This window comes from Rhinichthys klamathensis, unplaced genomic scaffold (genome assembly GCF_029890125.1).
Source record: "Rhinichthys klamathensis goyatoka isolate OS25496 unplaced genomic scaffold, OSU_Roscu_1.1 h1tg000029l_1, whole genome shotgun sequence".
Classification (NCBI taxonomy): domain Eukaryota; kingdom Metazoa; phylum Chordata; class Actinopteri; order Cypriniformes; family Leuciscidae; genus Rhinichthys; species Rhinichthys klamathensis.
In genome coordinates, this window is record NW_026606579.1 from 2,647,434 (window position 1) to 2,661,349 (window position 13,916).

A 13,916-nucleotide genomic window follows, 5' to 3' on the forward strand; every position below is an offset into this window, starting at 1 on the left:
AAACTCATCGGCTTAGACTGCATTTGAAGAAAAATAAACACAACAGTTTTCTGTAGCCTTGTGCGAACTTATTCAATAGAATTAGACTTCTAGAATGTTCTTTCTGGTGCAATTTATTTATTTTTTTTTTCTTTTTTTTTCTTCTTATCATAGCCTACAAATGTCTTCGGAAACACATTTTACTCGATTTACTGAAGCCTGTAAAATGCATTTGCAGCTGCACAGCTTGCACATTGAGCGTCTGGCTCGCTCAGGCTGCGCTGCGGCAACTGCCCATCCAATGGCGCGGGCGCCTCTGACATGCGACCAATGAGCCAACTCTACGTCATTACACGTCAGAGCCCGTCAAGGTGGCGCCAAGTCCCCGAATTTGCCATTATAGCAGCGGGTCTTCGTTCATTCATCATAGTCTGTCTGACATATATATTAGAAGCTATGCGTCTGTCATGGATTTGCACTGAATTGTTCAATACGGAACAAGCCTTTTATGTGTCAAATACGGAACGATTCCGTATTATACGGAACGGTTGGCAACCCTATTAGCAAACACCACTAATTACATTAGCATTTAATGTAGCATTTAAAATGATTCTGGAAACAGTCTTGACCTCAAGTGAATAAAGTAAATATATTTTCATAACCTGTGAGGATTTACATGTGAAATCACAATTTTTCCAGTACAGTGAAAACTGACAGCTGATGTTTTCCTTCCACTTCACTGATGATAATCAATTCTCAGGTTCAAATCATGAGAGGAGTCAACGCAACATCAGAGCGCTATCACCAATCAGCTGTCAGCACTGCAGTAGATCCTACGATGTGCTTGGTTGCTATGGACACAAGAGGAAAGTGCACCGGCATGACACATGTCAAATCTGGAGATGTACCGACTGCAGTCCGACAGTAACGGGATTTGTTTCATCCGTCATACCGTCAGTAGCCTATGCATCAAGTGATTGTTTTACACAACGATTCATTTGATTATTTCTTAATACAGACCCCTGATCCTTCATGCATTTGGCCACAGAAAGATAAGTCAGCTTTGATTTTTTTAGTGATCACAGCAAGGTGATTGTATCAGCACGTTTGTTGGGATTAGCGGTATCAACAAGCATGTAATCTTATCTGTGTTGTAATTCAATGGCAATAAATACAGGGATGTTGGGTTAAAGACACAGTTAGAATCATATGAGTGTCAGCAAATTTTAAATAGATTTTAATTCTATTGCTCAAAAGTTGCTCTTTAATGGGTCGGGGTAGATGTCTTATTATTTCAAGGGATAATTCTCCCCAAAATTTGTGGAACTCAAAAAAAGATATTTGGAAAAATTTCTCTTTTTTTTTGTTTATTTTTTGTTTGGCCATGCAATGAATGTCAATGGGGTCCAATGTGGTTTTGGACTCCATTGACATCCATTGTAATGGCATTGTTTTTTGTGTGTTTCACATAAGAAAACTATGAAATTTCTCCTAAATGTTTTACAGGGGAAATAAAAATAGATTCAAATTAAACAATTATCGACATATTAAGGATATAATGGTATATAGCTCGGATAATTTGTTCTTGGAGAAACAGGATGAGAATTTTTGGAGGAGAGAATTTTATATGTGTTTAGATGTTGGTGTGTTGGTGAATTTGAGTACAGTGTGTGACATTATTGAGATCTCTTCTGAAACTCTAGAGGAAACAAATCTCGATTTGCTCTAATTGCTGTCTGGGAGAACCAACTGAGATATTCAAGACATTTCATTTTTGATTTTCTGTCTCTCTCTATTGACAGTTTTGGACTTTATTGGTGGAATTGACTGCTGACAGGAGGTGCCGTTGGCATTGCATTCCACTTCTGTTCGTTGGCATTGAAGGAGGATCTACAAGATTCCCGACTCTATACAACATCACTGACTCGTGGGAGTGTGAATGAGACTATTCAAATTCTTGTCTTCTCACTCATCATTTTGCTGTTGTTTATGAGCTCTGTGGTCCATTCGTAATTTTTCTCATCGAAGATGAGATGTTTGATTACGTGGGAAGACCTCAAAAGAAAAGAAGGCGCAAAACCGCCTGGGACCTTACAGCCGGAGCAATACTCTGGTGTTTCAAGAGCTTTTGAAAGTTTTTTAACAGGATGATTTCAACACTGCCTGCGAGATCAGTCAAACTTTGATGTCGGAACAGAGTATCACATCAACAAGCGCTGTAATCTCCAAATAAAACAGCCGAGGCTGACTGGGGATAAAGCCAGAAGGAATTTCTCGAACGACTCCCATTTGCACAGTGCCAGTCACAGCAGGGACGCCCATCGAAGGAGAAGCTTCTAGACAGGAAACAGAGGGTTTGAACCGCATGGTTCTTCTCTCTCTCTTACTTAATGCAAACTTCAAAATAAATCATGAATCTCCTTGGGTTTCTGGATCGCTCGAGGGGCTTTCGTTCTCGTTCTGCAGTAAATTGAGTGAAATGGCAACCGCAAATGTTCTCAGAAGGGTTTCCAGGGAATTCAATTATGTGAAGTGACCTTACTGAATCCAAACGTACATGGGCAACATCTCAGTAGAAGCGTTAAGGTCAACAGTGCATCACTTAAGCATTTTCTATTGACAGAGGCAGCTATAACATCCAAATGCAATAAAATAGCCTTTAATTCTCAGTTAACCTGTGGGCTAGGGTTATTTATTACGAGTCGTTTAGCCAAGCGCTGAAACCTCATCTATCTACAGATCATTTGATTCTGCAGTTGCTCATTAATTTAAGCGTATAGCATTGTAAGCAAGTCCAACTGCGAGCAAAGCCCAGTAAATGTGATTACGGCTTGCAGGGAATGCAATAATAGCTCTTTATTTTTTATGCCTCATAACACAGAATTATGTGCTGCTTACTGAAATCATTCGCCTTTATATGAGGACATCATCTCGGCTCGAGCTGTCTCTTTGTTTCGTATTATTAATGCAAAGGTCAGAGCTGAATCCGGGAAAATTGTGACAATGCTGAAGTTGCGTGCGTGTGTATGTGTGTGCGCCCTGCTATTGGATTTAAGAGTGTGCTGTCGAACTGTTTGCTGTTTGTGTGCTGTTATGAACCACAAACACTCATAAGGCCTGGAGAGGCACAAATCAGAGATGTTGGGAAGACAGTTTTACTGCTGCAGTAAGTCGCTCACATCAAGCGTGAAGCCAGACCACAGCGCACAAGTTGCTAGGCAACACCTTGAGGTCGCTTCCCACAGCTGCTGTACTGATTAGTTAATTGTGTAAGTAAACAAAATGTTGAGTAAAATCACCAAATCCACAGAAAAATCAGGCAAATGGTGCAAGCACCTGGCACCACAAACCCACTCTCTGGACGTATCCGATCACAGGAGCTGTAGAGTAAAATGGCTTCATTAAAAACAGTTTGAACCAGCCTAAACTTGTTTGCTTGGCTCAGGTGGTTAAAGCTGGTCCAGCCGGTCTTACCGAGTGACCAACTGAAAAGTGCCCAAAATCTCTCTAAAACCAGCCAACAAAGACAGCATAAAGACCATTAAACATTTTTTTTGCATTGTATTATTTACATGACAATTAAGTGCATCCTCCTTAATGTTTGTTTGTTTATTTATTTTCAATAGATTTTTTTTGCAATCAGCATTAAAGGCAGTGCAATGAATACTACCATGATTTAGAAATACTTGACAATTTAATTCACATATTTTTTGCTCATTTACAGAATTTCCACCAAAAAAAATATCCTTTTCATATCCATCCGTCCGTCCGTCTTTTGTAATTGCTGTAATGACGGGATTCCAACTTTTAAAAAGCATTCAAGTCCTCGTAGAAGTCGTAAATATAACTTGTAACCTGAGAATTTTCCGAGAGCTACTACTTTTACCACCTGATCACTGCAGATTCATTTGGCTATTGATAGTGTTGCCATAGAAATGCATAATTCTGAATGGAGTCACGTGTAGTCATCATGAAATTGTGACTGCACAATTGTGATTACGGTAATTATGACATGGCGTGAATGCAGCAAAAACATTACCTTCAAAACTTAATTTTTTTTTCTGCATTTTCTTAACATAATCTCTAACCCGATAAGGATCATCAGTATGATATCACAATGCAAAACATCTTCATGATACTAAAAATAGGGTTTGTTTTTGTTTTTGGAAAAATGTGATTGCCGTTTTCTGTCTTTTGAATTTAGGGGGGAAGAAGACATGTTATTAAAGAATATTTTTGGCCTTTCTGGCTTTATTTTTATAGGACAGTTTGAGAAGAGAGACAAGAAATGACTGGACAGGAGAAAGGGGGGAACAGGATCGGGAAGAAAGACCCGGAATATAAACTCTGGTCGCCATATGTTTGAAGCGCTGCCCACAAAGCTATGATTGGACATGTTCTTGACAGTCAAATTACAAATATACTCAGTCTATGCAGACAGATAATTGAATGACCGGTGTTATAGAGAAGAGCGCATTATCCATGTTATTTGAATCAAGACGCTTTCAGCTGGTGGCAGCCAACAGTCCACTCCTGTAATTTCACCTGATAAAGGTCTTGCCTGTACAGCAGCATCGCTCCCTTGAGAAGGTTCTCCATAGCAACTGGGCTTTGTTACACACAAGACATGTAACTCTGTTCACAATGAGAACAAATGAGGGATATTCAGACAGCAAAACAAGACCAGCGACAGTTCTCCGTCATCTGATATTCACGGTCCAAGTTTAACTCCAGTTAGTGTGACTGAATCAGAGCACTGAGAGTAACTAATGGCCAGATGGAGCGGCGTTGATCATCGCAGTCTGTTCGATTCCCATCACAAAGACAAACTCTGCGCTTTCAAGTATAAATTCATTAATCAGATGAAACACAAATGCTGTCGATGGAGACATCTTCACATACCATTTCTTGATTAGATCGCGGCAGGATGGCGCTAATGAAAGCCGTGTCTCAAAGTTGCTCATGTGCGTAAGACATTATGCCTGCTGTTTGCTTGACATTATTTATATATTTGTGTTAGTGTGGATGCATGCTGTAAATTTACCTCACTGTGAGCAGGACCCTTCGTATGAGGGTATTAAACCCAAACATTTGACTTCTTTGAAGCATTAGGTGGCTTGCAGATGGTTTATAATATGGACTGTGTCCGTGACGCAGTTGCAAGAACTATTGGCAATCGAAGCAATTACCTTCATAGTCGCTCCGTTGCAAAGTGCAGCATGGCGGTCCTTTGACTTTTGCCGAGGTTGACCTTTGCTACAAAGAAATCCAAGCAAGGACTCACCAGTAACCTAATTAATAGGAAATGTCACAGTAGTAATTACAACCCACGATGTGAATCATCAAGGGTGCAATGCTACTGTGGGTGAAACGGGTGACTTTGAAGACTTTCTTTTACTTGGCTGTCCAAGAAAACGTAGGTTTGAGAATATAGTATGTTGCAACAGGTGATCTACTCAAAGGACATGTATCATTTGACTGTCGCCTAGCATAACCTCTAGTCTGATTGGACAACAAGATGACCATCATAGGAACTGAAAAAAAAAGTGATCCAATCAGCAGGACCTGATTTGGCCAAGTTTAACATGTTCCTGGATCAACATCGTTGTCGATCCTGGAACAACATTTCAATCAACCAATCAGATTTGAGAGACAAGTTTACAGTTTATGCCAAGTTTAGGCTTACAAACAGGGTTAGGTGCTTCTACAGTACATCAGTGTTATTCACCTATAATTTCCCTCTGATTTTAGGGATGAGTTATAGGGTTAGGTTTAGGGGTAGGGAAGATTATGCTAACATTTTCAGACAGAAATGTTGTTCCAGGATCAACCAAATATGTTGATCCAGGAACGCATTTAACTCGGCAAAATGAGGACGTGCGTAGAATGATGGCTATACTGTTGCATTTTAATATATACCATGATAAAACAGGTCAACAGGTTACTCAAAGTTACTTTAAGGCAAGACACTGTACAAGCAAAATCATTGTTTTTTCATGCACTGGTCCCTAGTGAACAATAAATATACCAAAATGTATTTTAAATACATTTATTTTAAGTTTACTGCTAATACATTAACATATTTATGTACATATCTAAATATAAATACCCTTCAATTCTACCTTTGGTATACTGAATTGGTATACTGGTGAAACTAAAGATGAATAAGTCCAGAAAACTACAACTGTGTCCAAAAACATGAAAGTTCTGCGGTACCATAGTTATACTTTGGTATAAAAGTATAAAATTAAAATTGGTGCCAAATTTATACAATCTACATTTTCAGATTTTGGAATCCCTAAACGGGTAATTGGGAGTTTAAATTTAAAGTGAGTAAGTTTTTTATATGTAATATAGTTGTAGTTGGGAGATATAAAGACAAGAAAATTGCAAGAAATAAAATGTTCAAACAGCTATGAAAAGTAAATATCTATCTATCTATCTATCTATCTATCTATCTATCTATCTATCTATCTATCTATCTATCTATCTATCTATCTATCTATCTATCTATCTATCTATCTATCTATCTATCTATCTATCTATCTATCTATATTGCTCTTATAGAAAAAATCATTAAATCATATCCCTGAGATCAATTTACATCTAAAACCGTGTCCTATATACTATAGGTGTGACAGTGTTTAGTATGATCCAGCACAACATGTCAAAGTGGAAACCAAACATCTGTCAAAATGTCATAACACATGACCTTGTTGGTGGTCAGGGGTGATTCAGACATGAAATTAATATGGAAGTGATTTACTGCTTGATGTTTTATTGCGGCACGGCTTGTTAGAACGAATGACAAATCAACAAAGTTCTCAGTAGACTGTGTCATGTTGTATTTTATCACAGCTTTTTTGTGTCATGCTCTTCTGTCCTTAGAACTACTGAAACATTCATGGATCCAAAACCGGGGTTTTATTTAGCACAAGTGTGGAATATCAGTGATGGATGGACAGATGCAGCGAGACAGATGGGCAGATGTGGCTTCACAGCAGTATGTTCAGTTTGTTCTATATTTCAGTTGAAATTAGCTTTTCATGTTTGTTTTTTTCCATCTCAATTTTTGAAACTGTTTCTGAGCTTCGCATCTGCTGTGGGAGTTTGAGAATATTCTGAATTTTTAGGCGCTTGAATTCTGCTGTTTGCTTTCAGGCTTTGAGATATACACCACACAATGCTTACATTAAAGTAAATATCATCTAAATTACTTTATAAAGAGTACAGCACAAGTTAGAGCCAAAATTAAATTGCTTATGACAGTATTTCATAATCCACACACACATTTTCTAAAGATGAGGTGCGGGAAACTAAGTTAATGTGATTTGCTTTTTCTTTGACCATTCTTTCATCAAAGCAGCGTATCTAACAAAGCGTAGAGATGGATGTGTGCACAAATTAGCTTAAAGGATATGAGTAAACCACTCTCTCTTCTCTCTCTGCCTCTTTCGCACATATACAGTATCAGTAGTTGTATTTTGTCCAGAGGCTGCCTGGACTTAAACTTTAGAAATGTCCATTTCACCTTTGAAGGGACATTTTGCTCTCAAAAGAGGGACAATTGTACCAATAATCCTGTGTTGACCTTTTGTTCATAGATTGTCTTTATCTATAATTACTTTTTTTCCACACTAGAGTTGAGTTACTGGGGCAGGGGGGTTGTGCGGGTTCATGGGCGGTAAATAAGTTACATAACAAACTGAAATGGGGGGGGGAAACATAAATTGTAGGTTTTATATAAAGTGCAACTAGGTAAACATGACCTCTCAGCCCACAACTTGTTAAAAAAAATGCTAAGGTTTCGATACAGGTTAAGCTCAATATGTATGTACATATAGTCAACATTGTGCTACAAGTGCTTTCAGTTCAGCACAACTTGCATTGAACCCTTTAACGTTCCTTTAATAGGGTCTAACTCAACACTTTGTTTTCTGCAGTCTGTTCAGTTTGTTTTTACTTTGTTTGACTTGCGTTCCAGTCTGCCATTTCACCCCCAAATTGTTTTTCTCTGCAGCACAACTACTGCAAACGACAGGCAGAACAAACCGTCCTTTCCTTGCCAAGCTCAGCTGGAGGGACGTAGCTGATACCCATGATGCTTTAGGTTACTACTGAGTGACAGATGCTGTAACACTGGCAGAGGTTCGGTGAACTGGATTAGCATTAGGACATTTGAAGCCTCCTTTTCTGTTTTAATTAACAGGAACTTCTGATAAATATTTCAAACCCCTCGGCAATGACAGCGTGCTCACGAGGAGATGCAAAGGGGGTAAAATAAACCTCAGTTTAAGTAAACCTTGCACACATGGCTGATCTCAGAAATGTGGTATCCGTCAGCTCTGCATGTGCTGTTTTACCATGCCGCATATCAATTCAGGCATTGGACGTCAAGCGAATAGAATAGGGTCAGAAGGTGCAACAGGACCAACTATGCAAATCGACAGCTGTGAGAAACATGCTAAATGCTCTCGCACAAGGACAAGGACCCTTCTTCGCCTCTTCAAAACCCTCTGTAAGTTTCAGCATCTGTATTCTAAGTTAATTAACCGATTAGTCCGAATTGAAACAGCCAACTGTCAGTATCGCTAGTCAGCTGAACACTTGAGATGTTTGGACTCTCCGTCAGTGTTGAAGCTTTTAATTAGCATGAGGATGATTGTAGTGATTATGACACGGGTGAGAAAAACACTTACCTTTTGTCTTTATTGCCGTAGAAATTATGAGAAAGGATTTTGAAATCAGACAATAATTGGCAGACTCCCTGATATGCTGAAATGATGGACAAAGCGAAGATCATAGGATAAACATCATTGTCTAGTCCCTGAGTTAAATCTCATGCAGTTGCTAATGTTAATGGAAAAACATGGACATGAACTTTTTAAAAATCCTTTTTATATTTATGCATTCATTTATTTTATTTACTATGTTTATATGAGCTGGGAGGAAAAAATATATTGCAAAACTTTTGCTTCCGCTGAGAAACTTTTTGAGTTCACTCACAAAAATAATTGCGCTCCCCCAAGAAACATTGCGTTCATTCGCAAAATATTTGGGTCTATAATACCTTATTTTAAGGTGACGAAGTTACATGTTTTTACATGTACTTACTAGTAATAACAGAACTTATGCATAATTACAAGTAACTAACCCTAAACCAAACCCTAAAGCTTGGTTCACACGGCAGGATAATTAGGCCGATTTTAGCCCCGATTCACCCCTTCCGACAATCTTAAGGATGCTCCGATTATCGTAAAATAATCTGATCAGATATTCCTGTCGTGTGTGGTGTGTTAAGACTGCTCTCGTCTGCTCGGAAGGACGTCGGGACCGCTCCGATCTCAAATCGGGGATATCCAACATGTTGGATTTTTTTGGCCCGATTTCTCCTCGTGTGTGGTCTCCCCAGATGCCAGCAAGGTTTTCCAGCCCAAAACCTCGTCAAAAACCGCGAGAATGCACAAAAAAACGCCCATTGTTTTTGGGCTTGTTTTCTCGTTTAAACACATTGAAATCTAGCCTGACTTCGTCATACTCATATTCTAGTCAGAATGTCCGTCTGGCACGTCCTGATTCTGCCGAGTTAGACGCGTTCCTGGGTCAACAAGGGAGGTGCTTATGCAAAATTGATCAACCAATCAGATTCATCACGTGACATCATCCAGATTGAGCGCTACTTTTTGAATTTGCCAGCCATCAACGTCTCTACTTCATTTCACAGAGGTAAGTGCAATTTGTATAAAACGTATAATTTCAAATGCGTGTCTGTATCTACTGTAATGTATTCTTTTTAATTTCACGATGAATGCATTACTAACGCTAACAACACTAACTAAACTGCTCATATAAGGTGCAAATCTCCTATCGGACCGAGATCGTTTCGTCATCCGATCCGGTATGGTGTTTTCCCCGTGATCGTATCGTCGGATCTTTTCTCCCGTTGATGTATATCACTTTTCCCCTGCATTCGTTTAGCAGACCCTCATAATCCTTTTGCAAAAGAAAAGCAAAACACTTTAGCGGATGGGACCAAATAGGCTACCAATAATGCGGGTTATTCAATCAAAATAATATCAATACAATATCTAATATAAGACAAACTGTAATCTATCACTGTATTTAAATAATCATAATAATAATAATGCAATATCTAGTAGGCCCATAAGGCAAACTGTAGCCTTATATAAAATGTAATATTAATGAAATATATTTTGTTGACCCAGGAACATCATATTTTTATGTTGACTCAGGGACATCATTCATTATTACTCATCTAATATAAGACAGACGGTAATCAATCACTGTATTTAAATAATCATAATCATAATATAATATCTAATATTAAATAAACTGTAATATTTCTCTGTATGGGCTAATATTAATAATAGAAATAATAATAATAATTAAATATATTTTGTTGACCCAGGAACATCATATTTTTATGTTGACCCAGAGACATCATTCTTTATTACTCATCTAATATAAGACAGACAGTAATCAATCACTGTATTTAAATAATCATAATCATAATATAATATCTAGTATAAGACAAACTGTAATCTATGTAATAATAATAATTAAATATATTGTGTTGACCCAGGGACATCATTCCTTATTTAAATAATCATATAATATCTAATATTACACAAACTGTAATATTTCACTATATAATATTAATAATAGTAATAATACTAATAATTAAATATATTTTGTTGACCCAGGGACATCATATTTTTATGTTGACTCAGGGACATCATTCCTTAGTTAAATAATCATAATAATACTAATAATAATATAATATCTAATATTACACAAACTGTAATATTTCACTATATAATATTAATAATAATAATTAAATATATTTTGTTGACCCAGGAACATCATATTTTTATGTTGACCCAGAGACATCATTCCTTATTACTCATCTAATATAAGACAGACGGTAATCAATCACTGTATTTAAATAATCATAATCATAATATAATATCTAGTATAAGACAAACTGTAATCTATGTAATAATAATAATTAAATATATTGTGTTGACCCAGGGACATCATTCCTTATTTAAATAATCATATAATATCTAATATTACACAAACTGTAATATTTCACTATATAATATTAATAATAGTAATAATACTAATAATTAAATATATTTTGTTGACCCATGACATCATATTTTTATGTTGACTCAGGGACATCATTCCTTAGTTAAATAATCATAATAATACTAATAATAATATAATATCTAATATTACACAAACTGTAATATTTCACTATATAATATTAATAATAATATTAATAATAATTAAATATATTTTGTTGACCCAGGAACATCATATTTTTATGTTGACCCAGAGACATCATTCCTTATTACTCATCTAATATAAGACAGACGGTAATCAATCACTGTATTTAAATAATCATAATAATAATATAATATCTAATATTAGACAAACTGTAATTTTCACTAATAATCGTAATAATAATAATAATTAAATGCCTTTTGTTGACCCAGGGACATCATATTTTTATGTTGACTCAGGGACATCATTCCTTATTTAAATAATCATAATAATACTAATAATAATATAATATCTAATATTAGACAAACTGTAATATTTCACTATATAATATTAATAATAGTAATAATACTAATAATTAAATATATTTTGTTGACCCAGGAACATCATATTTTTATGTTGACTCAGGGACATCATTCTTTATTACTCATCTAATATAAGACAGACAATAATCAATCACTGTATTTAAATAATCATAATAATAATATAATATCTAATATTAAATAAACTGTAATATTTCTCTGTATAGGCTAATATTAATAATAGAAATAATAATAATAATTAAATATATTTTGTTGACCCAGGAACATCATATTTTTATGTTGACCCTATTACTCATCTAATATAAGACAGACGGTAATCAATCACTGTATTTAAATAATCATAATAATGATATAATATCTAATATTAGACAAACTGTAATATTTCTCTGTATAGGCTAATATTAATAATAGAAATAATAATAATAATTAAATATATTTTGTTGACCCAGGAACATCATATTTTTATGTTGACCCAGAGACATCATTCTTTATTACTCATCTAATATAAGACAGACGATAATCAATCACTGTATTTAAATAATCATAATAATAATATAATATCAAGACAAACTGTAATCTATGTAATAATAATAATTAAATATATTGTGTTGACCCAGGGACATCATTCCTTATTTAAATAATCATATAATATCTAATATTAGACAAACTGTAATATTTCACTATATAATATTAATAATAGTAATAATACTAATAATGAAATATATTTTGTTGACCCAGGAACATCATATTTTTATGTTGACCCAGAGACATCATTCTTTATTACTCATCTAATATAAGACAGACGGTAATCAATCACTGTATTTAAATAATCATAATGATAATATAATATCTAATATTACACAAACTGTAATATTTCACTATATAATATTAATAATAATAATTAAATATATTTTGTTGACCCAGGAACATTATATTTTTATGTTGACCCAGGGACATCATTCCTTATTACTCATCTAATATAAGACAGACGGTAATCAATCACTGTATTTAAATAATCATAATAATAATATAATATATAATATTAGACAAACTGTAATTTTCACTAATAATCGTAATAATAATAATAATTAAATGCCTTGTGTTGACCCAGGGACATCATATTTTTATGTTGACTCAGGGACATCATTCCTTATTTAAATAATCATAATAATACTAATAATAATATAATATCTAATATTAGACAAACTGTAATATTTTACTATATAATATTAATAATAGTAATAATACTAATAATGAAATATATTTTGTTGACCCAGGAACATCATATTTTTATGTTGACCCAGAGACATCATTCTTTATTACTCATCTAATATAAGACAGACGGTAATCAATCACTGTATTTAAATAATCATAATGATAATATAATATCTAATATTACACAAACTGTAATATTTCACTATATAATATTAATAATAATAATTAAATATATTTTGTTGACCCAGGAACATTATATTTTTATGTTGACCCAGGGACATCATTCATTATTACTCATCTAATATAAGACAGACGGTAATCAATCACTGTATTTAAATAATCATAATAATAATATGATGTCTAATATTAAATAAACTGTAATATTTCTCTGTATAGGCTAATATTAATAATAGAAATAATAATAATAATTAAATATATTTTGTTGACCCAGGAACATCATATTTTTATGTTGACCCAGAGACATCATTCATTATTACTCATCTAATATAAGACAGACGGTAATCAATCACTGTATTTAAATAATCATAATAATGATATAATATCTAATATTAGACAAACTGTAATATATGTAGGCTAATATATGTAATAAAAATAATGAAATATCGGGTGCAAATTGGACAAACCATCTAGGACGAGTTTGAAAAATTAGTTTTTTTGGACAATTCAAAATGGCGGACATATTTATATATGACGGAAAATTACGACATAGGATGCAATCGAATCGGCATAAGCTCAGGGATCAGAAGGCATTATGGTTAAAAAGTTATTCGCATAAATATGAGTGAAACTTTGGACAGGTGGTGGCGCTAGAGGGAATGAGTTAGAGACACCAAAATTGGTGTATTTGATTTTGGGATTGTCCTCTATCAGAATGTAAAACCGTTATAACTTTCCCGCAAGCGGTTATTTGGGCTACCATAGACTCCCAGTCGGAAAAATGAATAATAATAATACGAAGAAGAACGCGAACGAAAACAATAGGTGCCTACGCACATTCTGTGCTTGGCCCCTAATAATAATGAATTATCTTACTGACCCAGGGTGTTATATTGTAATATTATGGAGAGCATT

The 13,916-nt window shown here is 34.8% G+C and overlaps 1 protein-coding gene across 1 annotated transcript in view; it reads left to right on the forward strand.

Moving 5' to 3' along the window:
- The window catches only part of tnnt2e (troponin T2e, cardiac), a 147,634-nt gene that overhangs the window by 9,675 nt on the left and 124,043 nt on the right, over positions 1–13,916 (forward strand). The gene's annotated exons all lie outside the window — the stretch shown is intronic.